This window comes from Lagenorhynchus albirostris, chromosome 16, assembly GCF_949774975.1.
Source record: "Lagenorhynchus albirostris chromosome 16, mLagAlb1.1, whole genome shotgun sequence".
Taxonomy (NCBI): Eukaryota; Metazoa; Chordata; class Mammalia; order Artiodactyla; family Delphinidae; genus Lagenorhynchus; species Lagenorhynchus albirostris.
The window spans coordinates 78,439,766-78,457,340 of record NC_083110.1 but is presented as its reverse complement, the minus strand read 5'-3'; the positions used below and the strand labels follow the sequence as shown (position 1 = coordinate 78,457,340).

Sequence of the window (17,575 nt, the reverse complement as noted above, 5' to 3'; positions counted from 1 at the left end):
TTAGATGCTTTTGGAGAAGACACTGCTGAATGCACTGTTTGCCCACATCTGCCCCAGACACCAATGTTCTATGTGGACCCTCTGTCTTAGAATTGCTCTGGTGGCGTTGGTCTGGGAAGACCCCAGTGGAGTTTAGTATCGCTAGTGGCCAAAGACGGGAGTGACTGGAGAGGAAGAAATCTCTGCCAGTTCACGGAAGGAATGCCGTGTTTACTAGTGTTCTGACACGATAATCTAACACATTAGTAGTGAGTGAGGTTTAGTTCATGAAGAAAGCACGTACACCGCTCAAGGGAAGCCTACGGGACGCTGCACGTACACAGGCGAAGTCTACCAGAGAAGCATGCGTTATACTCAGTTCCCCAAGCCCGTGAAGACTTCCTGCTAGAGATGCCAGAAGACATTTGAGGAGGAACCCTTGTTTTACAGCTGTGCTTTTTCTTTAATGATTAAGAACTGGGGTTGGCAAACTTTTTTTTTTGGAAAGGGCCAGGTAGCAATTAAGTTAGGCTTTGCAGGCCGTGTGGTCTGTCTAGCAGCTACTCAGCTCTGCCATTGTAGAAGGAAAGCAGCCAAAGACAATGCATAAATAAATGAACATGGCTCTATTCCAATCAAACTTTATTTACAAAACAGGCAGTGGGCTGTAATTTACCTGCTCCTTGTTGTCTATCCTCCAAGGCAAAGTTTACCCTGTTTGCCTATGTTCCACGTTGGAGTCTCTGGAAGTCCAGCTCTGAGGTGGAGATGAATGGGCATTTATTGTGCAGATGAATGGGCATTTAATGGGCATCTGTTATGCAGTGGGAATGGCACTTGTGGATGGGAAGGGAGGTAGGTATGGGCAGAGAACATGAGTGTTCTGTGATGCAGTCATAATGAAGGGCTTAGAGGGTTCTGAATTTAGGGTGGCCCTTCAGAGTTATTCTGATTGGGGGTGAGGAGGCTGGGCCTTTATAACCCTAGGAAGGGGATCTAAAGGGTGAGCCTTCCGGTTGCCAGAGTTGGGCTGGACTTCTGAGGACCGTCTTCCTGCAGGACTTCAAGCAACTGGGGGCAGGGTGGGTGGGCGGCTACCTCCTTTATTCCCAAGGGGGATCTGCGTGCGTCACAGCTCTTCTGCCGTTTAATCTACTCTCTCCACTCTGTGGCCTCAGAGATCTCTAAAACAAGTCAAGGATCTTGCAAGGCTGAACCTGGGGTAGTGGGGTGTGGACCTTAGCGCCTGTGTGCAGAGAATTCTGCTCTCCCACCCCGGGTGATTGTCGGGTTGGTTTGTTGGTGTTTCAACAGGCACTCCACACATCTAAGCTCTTTGGATTCCTCTGGCTTGTGCACTCTTCGCTGCCCCACTCCCCAAAGGCACCCGTTTCTCTTTCTGCCCTCTCCGCCTTCGCGCTGCTGTTCCCTTTGCCTAGGAAAGCCCCCTTCTCTCTTCAGCAGGTGCTGATTCTTCTGAAGCCTTTGATGTTTTCTTGGCCTTCTGGGAAGGCTCTCACACTTCCTGACTGGTCCTACCCTTGATGTTTAATCATTCACTCAACAAATGTATACTGAGCAATGGCGCAGGAGCAGTGACTTGGAACAGGCTGGCAGTGGTGCTGAGAAGCGGTCAGATTGGAGGGTAAAGCCCGCCCGGTTGCCAGTGATCATATGGGTTGGCAGTGCCCGTGGTGACCATAAGTGCCCGCAGGGTATATCTAACCCTCTGCAGGTTCCTGAGGACACTCGCCTCGCAGTGATTCCCAACCAGAGGGGGACGTTTCCACCCCCTGCCAGTGCCTGGCCAGCACTCACACCAGGACTGCGTGCTCTTCTGCTGTGGGGGAGGTTTTGAGGACGAGGCGAACGATCTCAGGACGGTGCCTTCTTATTGGGAGTTTGTTAACTAGAGAATTGGGCAGAATGAGCGTGTGTGTTTTGTTTTATCATTAATAGCAAGAGAGGCTAGGGAGTGTTAGAATCAGCTGACAAATGGACAGTGAAACGGGACCCCTGGCATGCAGCAACAGCTGGAGCAGGGATGAGCAAACCTCAGCCCAGGGATTTACCGCCTGTTCTTGTAAATCCAGCTTCATCGGGACACAGCCGTGCTCGTTCAGCCACACGCTGTTTTGTGGCTGCTTTTGCGCTGCGCAGCGAGTTGAGGGGTGGGGACAGAGCCCATGTGGTCCACAAAGCCTGCAGTATTTCCTGCCTGAGCCTTTACAGGACAGGTGTACCAGCCCTGCTCAAGGGCGAGCTCCGGGTGACTTTGGGCGGGTCTCTTCCCCCCATGGTCTCCACTGCTTCCTCTGTGGAACGAGAGATGTAAACCAGATTCTCCCTTGAACTCTCCTCTCCTAGTCCATTAGTGTATTCACTTTTCTGGCTCTGGTTTTCTGTCACAATGGCTGTTTAGACAAGTCCAATTTTCAGGTAAGAGAGATGCTCAGAGTCTAGGGGCAAAGCTCTCTCCCCCTCGACCCCCATCACACCGTTTACTCTGGGTTCTCCTCTGCCTTTTCTCACCACTCCCTTTCTGGCTTCCTCTGATTCTTTCTTCCCCCTCCCCAGATGCAGGTGCTCACTAAGGTTCATCCTTGGCACGTGGCTCTCCTCCCTCTTTTCATGTCAGCAGAAAGATCAGGCCTTTCTGCGTCATCCACCATCCTCAGTAAGTGGTTGGGGCATGTGTCCAACCCTGGCCCCTCCTGCTTGTGTCAGACCAGAGTCCCATCTAGAGAGCCTTCCCTCACTCACGTGACATTCATTGTGGCAGCCATGGTTACCAGACCCTGGGTGAGCCTTTGGTTCCACGGCGCTGAAACGAAACCCAGGTGTGGTCTCCCCACATGCAGGTTACAGTCTGGTGGGGACACGGACATCCAACTGAGACCCCTAAAAACGTATGTCATTATAGATCGTGCTCAGGCTCTAAGGGTCGGAGACGACCGTGAGAGAGCTTAACAAGGGAGGCTTCATTTAGAAGAGGCAGTTTGTCAAGGAAATATTTCTGAGGGAAGAACTTTCATTTTATTTTTAAAATTTTCATTGGAGTATAGTTGATTTACAATGTTGTGTTTCAGGCGTACAGCAAAGTGATTCAGTTATATTAATACATATATTCATGCTTTTTCAGATTCTTTTCCTGTATGGGTTATTACAAAATATTGAGTAGAGCTCCCTGTGCTATACAACTGGTCCCTGTTGGTTATCTAGTTTATATGTAGTAGTGTGTGTATGTGATTCTCAAAGCATAGAAGTACGGGGACCAGCATGTGTCAAGGTTTTGAGGCAGAGATGAGCTTGGCATTTTGGAGGAGCTGAGAAGGCCAGTGTGGCTGCAACATAGCAAGTAGTGCCATGGGGCTGAAGCTCGAAGCTGGAGAGATGAGCTCGGGACACGGTTTGGGTTGGGGCTTTGAGACCAGAATAAGGATTTACAGTTTTCTCCTAACAGCAGTGAGATGCTATGATATAGTGTATGCTTTAAGAAGATCACTCTTACTCATTGCAAGGTGAGGGATGGAAAGGGGGGAGATTATTGCCATGGAGTAGATGAGAACCATATTGGAGGCTTGAGAGGAGGGAAAAAGAGCCTGATGGTGGAATTCACAAGTCTTGAGTGTCAACGAGGTCATGGGGGAAGTGGGGGGACGGCAAGGTTGACATCTGACCTTCCGGCTTGGGCACTGGGAGATTGGGGGGCTTCTAAAAAAGACTTCATGTTTTTAGAGCAGTTTTAGGTTCGCAACGAAGTTGAGGGGAAGGTATAGAGGTTCCCCATATACCCCACCTGCTCACATTTACAGCCTCTCCTGCTATCAGCATCCCCACCAGAGTGGCGTATTTGTTACAACTGATGAACCTACACTCACACATCATTATCACCCAAAGTCCATAGTTTTCATTAGGGTTCACTCTTGGTGTTGTACCTTCTGTGGGTTTAGGAAAATGTATAATGACACGTATCCACAATTACAGTATCACATAGAGTCTCTCACCGCCTAAAAGTCCCCTGTGCTCCCTCTGTTCGTCCCTCCCCACCCAAACTCTGGCAACCACTGATCCGTTTACTGACTCCATAGTTTCACCTTTTCCAGAATGTCATATACTTGGAATCATACAATATGTAGACTTTTCAAACACTTTTTTCACTTACTAATATGCATTTAAATTTAAATTTCACTTACTAATATGCATTTAAATTTAAATTTCTTCCATGTCTTTCCATTGTGTACCAGCTCATTTCAAGCACTGAATAATATTCCATTGTCTGGATGTACCACATTTTATTAATCCATTGACCTAAACAAGGATGTCTGGATTACTTCCAAGTTTTGGCAAGTATCAGTAAAGCTGCTATAAACATCCATGTGCAGTTTTTTGTGTGGACATAAGTTTTCAGCTCCTTTGGGTAAATACCAAGGAATGTGATTGCTGAATCATAAGGTACGTTTGGTTTAGTAAGAACCTGACAAGCTGTCTTCCAGAGTGGCTGCACCATTCTGCATTCCCACCAGCAATGAATGAGAGTTCCTGTTGCTCCACATCCTTGTCAACATTTGGTAGTGTTCGTGTTCTGGAGTTTGGCTAGTCTAATAGTTCCATAGTGTATCTTGTTGTTTTAACTTGCATTTCCCTGATGACATATGGTGAGAAGCATCTTTTCATTTGCTTATTTGCCATCTGTATATCCTCTTTGGTGGGATATCTGTAAAGGGCTTTGGTCTATTTTTTATTTGAGTTGTTTATTTTCTTACTGTTGAATTTTAAGAGTTCTTCATATATTGTGAATAACAGGGGAGAAGGTTTATATCCAGGTGGGGAAGATGTGAGGAGGGGGTGGAGAAGATCCCAGGTGCCATGAGGACAGGTTATGTTTGAAGTGTCAATGGGACAGGCAGGTGCAGATGGCAAGCTGGGAGTTGGACCCATGAATCTGGAGCCCCAAACAAAGCTCTAGGATAGAGTTACGGTTTGGGGAATGTTATTCCTAGAGCTGGTGTTTTATGCCACGGAGGTATTTGAGAACACCTAGGAAATGAGAAGGACAGGAAGCGACAAGGGTCTGGGAATGCTGGCATTTAGAGATCTGGCAGGAGCAACTGTGTTTCAACTCAATACCAGTACTGCAACCCCCAAGGCCCCTGCTCTTGTTTCTCACATTTTACTGTGTGTCCTGCGCTGTTCCATGTACCCCATGGGTTTTAATTCATTTACTCCTCCCTAAAAGTCCATAGCAAATGTACGTTATTTACGTTCGTCTTCCAGGCATACGCAGCTAGTTGGGTGGGCGTGGGGCAGACCCCAGGCTCACGCATCTGGCTGTGTTCCGCGGCCTTCCAATGGTACCTCCCAGGCCACTGCTGTCACTTTTCTGCTCAGCTTTTCTCCTGCTCTTAGTAACGGTTCCCTTACCTCCTGGATCCCGGGCTCCCAAGTTGGAGTCATCTTTGAACGCTTCCTTCCTCTCCCTTGCTGCTACATCAGATCATTGGCAAGGTGGAAAGTCTCTCATGCCCATCCCTTCTTTCCCATGTCCACAGCCTCTATCCTCACTCAAGCCTTTAGTATCTTCATGAAATTTCAATGCCCAAGTAGATTTATTTTCCTGACTGTAAAATTAATACATTATAGGCAACCGAGAACGACAAAAAGCAAAATAAAAAGTTCAGTCCCTTTAAATAATCACGGTTTATATTTTGGTATATTTTCTTGCGTTCCCGTTCTATGCATGTCTATTTTCTTACAAGTAGCTGAGATCCTGCTGCACATGTAAGTTCCCTCTGGGTCTCTGCCACTTAGTGCCATATCATAAGTTTTTCCTGATATTAACAGTACTTTACAAAGATAACTTTTATTGACTATGAAATGGTGTGTTTTATGGATGTATCGTAGTTTAACTGTTTCTTCGTTGTTGGTCCTTAAAGTAGTTATTTGTTTTTCCCTTTTTGGAATCATATCAATGTGAACACTGGGCATAGGAGGCTTTTCTGTATACTGGATTATTTCCTTTTGAAAAAACAAAAACCCTTGAAATGGAATGTATCGAAAATGGAATGTGTCTAAATCAGAGAGCATCAGCCTGTTTAAAGTTCTTGACACACATGCCAAATTGGACTTCAGGAGAAATCTAGGTGAAGGGCCTTTCTGTATGTGCTTGGCCAAGATTAGGTATTAGTTTGTAAGTGTTCCCAAATTTCCGGATGAAAAACACCGCTCTGTTGTAGTTTGAGCTGGCATCTCTTTGGTTGCTAGTAAAAGGGAACATTTTGCCTCATGGTTGCTGCCTCTCACCTTGACCTTGGCCCCCTCACCCCAGTGTTGCCTTCCCTCTCTAGGTCTTGGCAGGATCAACATTTGGGGCCAGGTGATTCTCTGTGTGAGGGCTCTCTGTGCACCATAGGATGTTTAACAGCATCCCTAGCCTCTGCCCATGAGATGCCAATAGCCCTCCCTCCCAGTTGTGACAAACACCAACCTCTCCAGACATTATCCGGATTGGGGGAGAGATGACAAAATCATCTTGGTTGAGAACCACTGGCCTGCACTGTGCCCTAACCTCCCTATAGCCCACCGTTACTGTGGACCACCTGCTTGGCAATTCTCATCACTCACCAGACTGTGACGTACGTAGCCTCAGTGCATCTTCCTAGTTCCATCTCCCAAGCACTTGACTCCCAAGAATATTATTGCCTTTCAATGTGACATACTTGCCATGTCATGGGGGGCATTTTTCTTCTTCTAGACTGCACTGACCTGGAGGTCAGAATCCAAGTCTGAGTCAATGGCAATGAGCTCTCCATGCCCAGCAGTGAGCCATGGAGCACAGCACACTTGCTCAGGACCTGGGTGCTGGGCAGAGGACTGGTCATTCTGATGACCCAACAAAGCCTTGCTGATGTCAGGGTCACTTAAAAGGTCACTCCCTTTCCGTCTTCAAACCACCTCTCCCCATGGTCATATCCAAAACCTCTCTGGCCAGGAAAGGGTGGGGAGCCACGTCCAGAGGTAGGTTGTGAAAAGTAAAGTGAAGTCTATAGCACCCCCACTTCTTTTTAAAATGGAGGGAAGAAAGTCTCAAAATACTGTTTCTCTCCAAGAACTTAGTGAGAATAATCAAGTTTTGTCAAGGAAGAACTTTATTATCCTGCAGATGGTCAAATTTAATGTAAAAGACAGAAAATGCATGAACAATGTTACAAAAATACTTTGAAGGGTTTTTTTGGGAGGGGAGATTTTTTTCTAGTCACTAGTTTTCCATGTTAGGTTGGAGCCACATGAAGGCATTACTGTGGACGAAGTACCACAGTTCACATAAGGGGCATTCTAGCGATCCTGCACTGTTCATGGCTGTTATCAGAGAGTGTGAAAAGGTGTTCTTAACCAGGGGAGGGCGTCAGACACACTAGGGATGCTTTTTCAAACTGTCTCTGTTAGACCCTATTCTGGAATCTGAGTCCGTGCCTCCCTGCTTAAAAGCTCTGTTCTGGAGAGTGTAAGGAAGGGAAAATAATTTTCCCTCCACCCTTCCAGGTTCTCTCTGGGGCACCTATAACCAAAGACAGATTAGCAAGAGAAAAACAAAGAGAAGTTATTAACATGTATCCCTCATATGTACATGGGAGATAATCAGAAGAAAGTGAGTAACTCAGAGCAGTGGTTTAGAGCTCTGGCTTATATAGCATCTTCAACAAAGAACAGTAGTTTTGTGGAGAAGTGAAAAGACAAAGGAGAGCAGTTTTAGGCTTCCGAGGTTGTCAAAGTGGGAGGGTAGATATATGGGAGGAAACTAATGGTAGATAAAGCCTAGTTAGTAAAGTTTGTTATGTTGATTCCTCTGGTGTCATCTTCCTCAGTTGCCTTCAGCTCAAAATAATCCTTACGCCAAGTGCCATATTTTGGGGGTGGCATGTTCTGCTACTCTTCAAGGATAGCTCTTCCCTGCAGGTCAGCATGTCCTCTTTACTGTGCATCCTAATTCTCGCTACTTAGGGGTAATGGTCAGACTGTTCAAAGTTGAAGTCACCAAGAGGTCCTGAGGGCAGGAGCACAGCACAGGTATTCTCTCTGCAGGGAACACAGCCTTTGTCACGCCACTTGCGGTTAGAACCTGCTCCCCCAATTGCCTGCTCTTTCCCACTCTGATTTTTGTGACAAGTGCCCTGAAGGAACACTCAAACACATATAGTCTAGGTGAGGAGTGTATAAATTGGCCCAGAAGGTGGTGGTTGTCTGTAGAATCAGAAGTTAAAGACAAACGCTACCAAAATTCAGATTTTTAAAAATCAGTTTCTCAATTAGTTGAAGCATTTGCATACAAGGACTGCGCCATTTTGGTCTTCTGTAGAACTACCCTTGTTTTCATTGTGTTTTGGTCTTGTGTCGTAAGCCTACATTAAGGATGGGGTCATTCGTATTATACAGACCATTGACGTGGGCCCCACAGGGACAAAAGTCTCCACTCTCCCTCTTCGGGAGTTGTGCATCTCCTGAGCAACTCTGAGTTTTAACCTCTCAGAGCATTTAACCCTTGCAGCTCCTAATGTTTCTCCTTCTACGTTATCTGTTAGACAATTCAGAGACAACTTTGGGGCCCACCTCTTGGAAATACGCAGAATGTTATGGTGATATTTGGTGCTCTGGCCTTGTCTTGTCTTTCCCATGTATAAATTTATAAGTTGGCTGAAATGAAGGGAAAAAGTATAGAGTTTTACTTAAAATCTGCTCCCTCCTCGGGCAAGGGGCTGAAGTGAAGGGCCAGGCTTGCGGTTGAATGAGGTGATATGGAATCTCTGGTGTCTATTCAGCAGAAAAATGGCTCTGGTGTTTTAAGAAGGTAGAGGCTTATCCATTTTTGAGTATAGATGGACAATATTTAGGTGATTTTGTTCAGATGGCCTATGTAGATAGTGAACAAATGACTTTGAGGTCCTGTGGCATCCTGTCTTGCGCCCTTACAAATACACGTGTGTGTGCAAGACCAAGTGACCCACTTCAGTTCAGAAACGGTAGCAAAGGAGCTGTGAAGAATGGAGCATCAGAGCCCAGGCAGCAGACTTGGGGGGGGGGTCCATAAAACGCACTGAACATCACAGTGTTTTGCATTTGGGAGACAGAGCTGAGGGAGACATCGGGGAGAATTTGTGATGGTGTGATTGGTTGTCGCAAAGCCTGTCGTGATTCTCTCCACCCCAAGGTCTACCTTGGCCGTTGGCACTGCCGGTTGCACTGTGGTTTCTCTCCACGTCTAAAATCATGCATGAAAATGCTCCTTAGAATAGGGAGTAAATGTAATCAGTTTCTTCTTCAATTCCATTGCTTTTGTAATGTTTTTTCCCTCTCTTATTGAAAAAGTAAAACACGTGCATTGTAAAAATTAAAATGTAGATAAGCAAAAAGAGGAAAATTAAAACCAACCATAATCCTACTGTCCACAGATAACATCACTGTTAATGTTTCAGTGGATCTTCCCACGTAGATTCCTTGGATCCTCTCATGTATGAAACACAATTTTATTTTTTAATTTCGCTTTCCTTTTCTTAACAACAGAGGATCATGTAAAAGCATCATTAGAGGTTGCTTTTTCTTAACAGTAGATTGGCAAGTTCCTTTCATGTCCTACATATTCCCCTATTAATCATTTAACAGCTCTGTAGGCTTCTGTTATAAAGATTTACCTAAGCTATGTTTTGAAAATCTTGTTAAATAGATTGTTTCCATTTTTGCATTTTTATAACAATGTGTTGATAAATGTCCTCATAGAGAAATCTTTGTGGGCATTTCATGTGATTTATTTAAGCCACATTTTCAGAATTTCTGGGTCAAAGGAGAGGCACAATTTTAAGGCTTTTTCGTATAGGTTTCCAAATGATACTCTGTAACAGTTGTATCAGACTAGACTATCAGTACCTAAATAGTGGCTGCCCTAAGCATGCATTGGGTATTGACATGACAAAAACTTCCATGTGATTTTGATAAGTGAAAACTATAATATTTATGAGATATTAATTTGTATTTTTTTGATGGAGAAGTTGAACTTTCTCATGTGTTTATTATACATCTAAACTTCTTTTCTCAGTTTCCTCTATTCTTTTTTTGGCCTTTTTTCTTTAGTCTTTTTCCTTTTGAATTTTTATTTATGTTAAAAATATCCCTTTGTATTTATATTTTAATATTTATCGTACTTTTTTAAACTTTGGATTTTGAAATAATTTTAGATGAACAGAAGAGTTACAAAGGTGGTACAGAGAGTTCCTGAGTATCCTGTATATATAGCTTCTCCTTATCGTCGCAGGACTTCTATCTAAGCCAGAGTTTCTCAACCTCGGCACTGCCGACGTCGCGGGTGGATGACTCTTGGTTGTGGAGGGCTGTCTTGTGTATTGTAGGATGCTTAGCAGAATCCTTGGCCTCTACCCATGAAATGCTAGTAGCACCTCCCCCTTTCTCCCTTTATAAACAAAAATGTCTCTAGACATTGCCAAACGTTCCCTGGGGAGCAAAAATTACTCACATTTTGAGAATCACTGGTCTGAACTAAGCAATTGATACTTTGCTACAGTATTATTAACTAAACTACAGACTTCATTCACATTTCAACAATTTTTCCACTAATGTCCTTTTTCTGTTCCAGAATCCCATCCAAGGATACCACGCGGCATTTAGTCATCATGTCTGTTTATGGTAATTTTTGACATTCAGATGTTTTTATTATCTTCTTTGTCCTTTTCCTTTTGTTTTCACTGACAGGTTTAGAATGGCCTTTTCTAGCCTACCTTCCTCTCTTGCTCCTTTATTTAAATCTGTAATCCCTCTGGATATATTTCCTCAGATGGTGTAAGGTTGGGATCTATTTTACATAAATGGTTTGCCAGTTGTCTGTGGACTATTGATGGGGTAATCCATTATTTCTTTACTGGTTGGAAATGCCAATCATATATAGAATTTGTGTTTATACAAGGATTTCCTGACTTATGCAGTTGTTTTCTTCTAGAAATTTTCATGCCACTTGAATATTATATGACTTACAAAAGCTATCCTGTTACTCTCTATCGATTTAAAAGATGGGGAATCTTTCAGGTACTCCTAAGTGTAAAATGTTGGCATTTGATATATTGCATTACTGCACGATTCAGGTGGTGAGAGACTCTGGCTACCATTACACATTTTTCAAATTTTAATTTTATATTTCAAAAAGGCCTTCTCAGTCTGATCCTACACTCTGCTTTTCGTTTTTGATTAGCTATATTGAGGTATAATTTACTCACATTAAAGTGCACACATTTAATGTATATAAGCCCATGTAACCAATACCACAATGATATAGAGTATTTCTATCGCCTCAGAGAAACATTTGACTCCTTTTCCGTCAATTTACTCCCTCCTCCAGCCTCAGGAAATCACTGATTTTTTTTCTGTTGTTATTCTAGAATTTATACATATTAAGGCAACTTGGGCTTTCTTTGTATAAGGTTTCTTTCACTCAGACAAATGCCTTTGAAATTCTTCCATGTCACTGCATCTATCTCTAATTTCCACAATGTTTTGTAGTTTTCTTTATAAAGATCTTTCACATGTTTTGTTAAATGTATCCTTATTTATTTCATATTCTGAATGCTGCTGTAAATGCGTGACACTGATTTTTACAAATTTCATTTCCAACTTTTTTTAGTTACACGTAGAAATATAGATAATTGATATCTGTATAGTGACCTTGAATCCTACAACCTTGCTAAAAGCACTTAATTGTAGTAGTGGTTTTTTGTTTGTAGATTCCTTAGGATTTTCTATATACTCGATAATATTATGTACGAACAAAGTTTTACTTATTCTTTTTCCATCTTGGTTCCTTTAATTTGTTTTTTTCTTGCCTTACTGCACCAGGTAAGACACAGTAAAATGTTGAATAGAAGTGATGAAAGTGGGCATCTTTGACTTATTCCCTGGTTAGCTCTAAGGACTTAACAGAGATAAATAGACACATACATACATACATAGGTTTCATCTACCAGGTTCCTTCTACTCCTAATTTATTCTCTTTCTTTCTTCATTCTGATAAAACATACATAACATGGCATTTGCCACCTTAATCATCTTTCTGTGCTCAGTTCTGTGGCATTAAGTATATTCACTTTGTTTTGCAACCATCACAACCATTCATCCACAGAAATGTTTTCATCTTGCAAAAATGAAACTCCATACCCGTTAACCATTAATTACATCCCCCTACTCCGCAGTCCTTGGTAACCACCATTCTACTTTGCTTCTATGAATTTGCCTATTCTAGGCACCATATATAAGAATCATACGGTATTTGTCCTTTTATGATGGCTTATTTCACTTAGCATAATGTCCTCAGGGTTTATCCATGTTGTCTCATGTGTCAGAATTTCTGTCTTTGTTAAGGCTGAATAATATTCTGTTGTACGGATAATGCCACACTGTGTTTCTCCCATTCATCTGTTGATGGACACTTGGATTGCTTCCACCTTTTGGCCGTTGTGAATAATGCTGCTATGAACATAGGTGTAAAAATGTTTGTTTCTGATTTTAATTCTTTTGGGTATCTACCCAGAAGTAGAATTGCTGGATAATGTATAATTCTATGCTTAATTTTCTGAGGGACCTCCATACTGTTTTCCACAACAGTTGCACCATTTCACATTCTCACAAGGCTGCCAGTTTCTCCACATCCTTGCCAACACTTGTTATTTTCTGGTTTCTTTTTTCTATAATAGCCATCCTAATGGGTGTAAAGTGGTATCTCATTGTGGTTTTGATTTGCATTTCCCTAATGATTCCCTAATGATGTTGAACATCTTTTTATGTGCATATTGACCATGTGTATATCTTCTTTGGAGAAGTGTCTGTTCAAATCCTTTGCCAATTTATGTTCAGATTCTTTTGTTGTTTGTTTCTATTCCTAACGTGGTGAAAGCTTTTATCATGCACGGATGTTGAATACTGACATACTTTTAATGCACCTATTGGGATAATAATAGAGTTTTTCTCCTTCATTGTATAAGTATGGGGAATTACATGGATTTTCATATGTTAAATTAACTATTTCTAGGTTAAAATCTATTTAGTCATGATGCATTATACTTTTAAAAAATAAACATATTGCTGGATTCTATTTGCTAATCTTTTTAGAGATTTTTTTTTCATCTGTGTTCTTTAGGAATGTTGGCATGTCATTTTCCTTTTGAAATGTTTTTGGTTTTGATATCAGGAAAATACCAGCTTTATATAATAAACTGGGAAGTGTTCTCTTTCTGAAAAAGATTTTGGAAGATTAACATTATTTCTTGAGTGTTTTATAGAAATCACCAGTGAAGTCATGTTGGCTTGAAGTTTTCCTTGAGGGAAAGCTTTAATTATGAATTCAATTTTTTTAAATTGTTATATGACTAGTCAGGGTTGCTACAACTTCTTGAGTCTGGTAATTTGTAAATTTACCTTCTTTCAAGGCATTTCATCACAGTTGTTGAAATTACTGCCATAAAGTTGTTCATAATATTTTCTTATTATCCTGGGATGTGTAGTGATGTCCCCACTTTTATTCCTGATACTGGTAATTTGTGTCTTCTCTTTTTATCAGTCTAGCTAGAGCTTTATCCATTTTATTGATTTTTTCCCCCAAAGATCTAGGTTTTGTTCCACTGATTTTTCTCTATTGTTTGTTGATTTTCTATTACATTGATTCTGCTTTTAGCTTTATTATTTCCGTGTTTCTATTTACTCTCTCCTAAATTTCCTCCTCCTCTTCTTCTTTTTAATTTTTTTAGCTTAAGGGGGAAGCTTAGACCAAATGCTCATGTCAAATACTTTTGTATAATCAGTTCAAGATATAAATTTCCTCCTAATTTTGAAATGTATTTTTTCATTTTCATTCAGTTCCAGATATTTTCTGTGTATACTACAATATCACTTTTTTTAAATTATAGCTTCATAGTAAGCTTTAATATCTGACAGGGAAAGATTAGATTACAACCATTCTTCTTTTTTGGTTTGTTTGTTTTTGCAAAATTTTATTAGCTATCTTATGTATTTATTTTAACTAGGAAATCTAAACCATTTATACTCATTTTTATTATTGATATATATGGATTTACTTCTATCATATTATTTAGGTTCTCTTTTTGTCCTACCTTTCTATCTTTTTAATAGCCTTGTATTCAATTAATTTTTTTCTCCTTCTATTTTTTCCTCTGCTAGTTGGAAGTTATACTATTTATTTTTATCATTTCAGTCACTGCTTGACATGTGAACTTAACAAAGCCCAAAGGTGATCAGTATTTTTAGTCATGTCTCAAACAACTTATTAACTTAGAGCTCTTTAGCTGCGATCACTCAAGATACATTACTGCTATTATATGTTTTGGTTCTATCTTGTTTTGTTTTTGTGATTCCTCCAAATTGACTGTTACTTTTATAAAATCAGTGTTTAGATTTACCTTATGTTTTCCATTTTCGTGCTCTCCATTTCTTTATGAATGTTAGATCTTCACTGTTGATAGCAGTTTTCGTCTTTCTAAAGTACATGTTTTAGATGTTCCTTTTGGTGACGCGTCAAGTGAAGGGACTTTTGGTGGTAAACTCTCCCAGGTTTGTTTGGGAGTTGGGAAAGGTGGGAATTCTAAAAACACCTTCATTTCACTGTGTTCTTGAAGGAAGACTGCAAGGTGTACAATTCTATGTTTACAATTATTTCCCCTCAGTCCTTTGAAAATATCATCCCAGTGCCTTAGGCATCTGCTGTTGCTGTAGAGAAGGCAACTCTAAGTCTAATCATCACACCTGCCTACCTTTTCTTTGAGCTGTTTTTAAGGTCTCCTTGTGTTTGGTGTTATGGTTCATTACGGTGTTTCTAGATATGGGTTTCTTTTTGGTTATTTTCAGAATTGTGTTTCATGAATCTGATGGTTCTTTCTCACAGTTCTGGAAGTTTCCCAGCCATTTCTTTATTTCCTCTCCTTCATTTGTTCTATTATCTCCTTTCAATTCTGATCAGGTGTATTTCCTACTGTCCCATTCCATCCTCCTTTCTCCTTGCCTGTCTTTCACACTTTCTGTTTGACTCTCTGTGACACATTCAGTAAACTTTTTTAGGTTTGTATTCTACTTCACTCATTCTACTTTCAGCTATACCTACATTCATCAGAGTTTTAAGTCTCAATTGCTGTATTTTTTTAAGTTTATTTTTAGGAGTGTATTTTATTCTTTTTGAAATCACTCTGGTGAGTTTTGTAGTCTCTTGTTCTTCATAATTTTGGTTAATTCTTTTATTCCTTGAAATATACCATTATTTTATGTCCTGTAGCTGGTATTTCTGATATCTAGGGTATCTGTGGGTCTGACACTACAATCTTGCTTATATGGTGGTTTTCCCTTGGATGAGTTGTGATTTCTGTTTCATACATATTGCTGCTGTAATTCTGAACTCATGCTCATTGGAACTCTATCTGTGGAAATTCTCTGAGTCCTAGGTAGAGGACAAGTTCCTTCAGAGACTTCCATGCTCTCGGGTGGGCTCACATGACGCTACCTTTTCAGCTCGTAGTTGCTCACATTAGGCAAGTTGTGTGAATTTGTCCCTGAGCCTGTGATTATGAATTGAGCGTCTGTGCAGTGGTGTCCAGTCCCACATTCTCAGGGGCCAGGTTTTGTCTCCTTCCCTCTATTTGTCCTCAAATCCAAAGCTCCAGATGACCGTAAATCAGCAGTTGCCTTTAGGGCAACTGGATTTGTTCTCCACTTGAGTTCTTCTTAAGCTCTGAAGGGTTTCTTTACTTTTCTACAAGCTGAGCTGTACAGGTAAAATATATATTTATATTTATGCCCAAGGTTTTTAGTTGTTTTGTAGCATAAGGGTTTTTGGCTATCTATCTAATGTACCATATTACACGAAATAGAAGATCTCATTCATTTATGTTTTTTCTAGTAGAATTTTGTTAAGTTGGCCATCCATAAAAAAAATAATTTTAGGATTTTGGGGGGGGGTTTCAAAAATTAAATCTGTAGATTAATTTAATGGTCATCATTACAATACTAATTTTCCTGTATTGAATGCCTCTTCATTCATACAAGTAGACAAATGATGTCTGTTCTTTAAGTTTTATTCTTATTGACATTATTAAGCTTTTTCTAACATCATTATAGTTTCTATCAAGGTATGAATTACTAAAATTTCTCTGCAAACGTATGAGATAACTGTCTAACATGTAGATAATGTGGCGATATAAAATTTTAAACCATTGATGTTGGGCATTTAGCTTGTTTCCTAATTTTCACCACTATAAATAATACTTAATGTATATCTCTGTGTGTACAGTTTTGACCACACTCTGATTGTGTTCTTAAGCTGTATTCCTGGAAGGAGAATTGCTGGGTAAATGATTTGAAATTTTTTAAGGCCTTTGATTCTATATTGCCAATTGCTTTACAAAAATGTTGCGGCAGTGTATGCCACCAGCGGCATCGTAGGAGAGTTTCTGTCTCCTTATATTCTCTCTAGAATTGAGTACATATATCTTTACCCTTTGCTAATTTGATAGGTGAAAGTATCTTCTTCTTGTTTAATTTCAAATTGCAAGTAAGACAGAATTCCAGTAGACCCTTAAACAACACGGGTCTGAACTGCGCGGGTCCACTTATACGCAGATTTTTTCCATAGTAAATACCACGGTACCACACGGTCTGCAGTTGGTTGAATCTGTGTATGTGGAACGGCGTATATGGAGAGCTGACTGTAAAGTTATTTGCAGATTTTTGAAGTCAGTGCTCCTAACCCCCGTATTACAGGGTCAACTGTATTTGTTTGTTTATTGGCCGTGTATATTTCCTGCTTTGGAGATTATCTTCTATCTTCCCTTCAGCTCTTTGAGTGTTAGGGTTTTTCCTAGGAGTCTTTAATGTACTATTTTATGTCACTAGGGACCTCAATGATTAGCCTGCCCCTTTTGGGCCACTTCATCCTGAGCCCTAAGTCATTTTGAGCTTCATCTGACATTCCCACTACCGAGTTCTGACTTCTTTGTCTCTAGAGAATTGGAGCTGTTGTGACAACAGAAAATAATGATGGATCTAGAGGGAATTGGCAGGTGTGTGGAGAGACCTGGAATGTAACTTTAACACATTTTAAAGTTTTGTTGAAAACAGAACTACTGTGCTCTGCACTACTGGTAACACAGGGAAGAGAAAAAGAACATTCTCTGTCCCAAGTTACACACAGGCTAATGAGAAAGATAGAAATGCACAGTGAGTCAAAGTCAGGCTGATGGGATAAAATCCAAACTCTATGCTGAGCCTGCAGAGCGAGGGGGACTGGTTTCCAATGAGCGAACGGGTGAATTCCAGGGAGAAGGTGCCATTCGTGCGATGGAGCCCATGGCAGTTGCAGACATGCAGGACATCTTGGAGAATGATAAATAGAATGTATATTTGGATCCCTGGAGGCTTGAAGCACTGCAAACAGGATACGGTAATAGAGAGGTTCAGGACCCAGCATGGAGGGTGACGCACAGCAAAGATTTCAGGCCTCCTTCAGGGGCATCGTGGTGCTCTCCAGGGCTCCAAGAAACGAAGT

The 17,575-nt window shown here is 41.0% G+C and overlaps 1 protein-coding gene across 3 annotated transcripts in view; it reads left to right on the top strand.

The window, feature by feature from the left end:
- Positions 1–17,575, top strand: part of C16H10orf90 (chromosome 16 C10orf90 homolog) — a 232,496-nt gene that overhangs the window by 163,606 nt on the left and 51,315 nt on the right. The gene's annotated exons all lie outside the window — the stretch shown is intronic.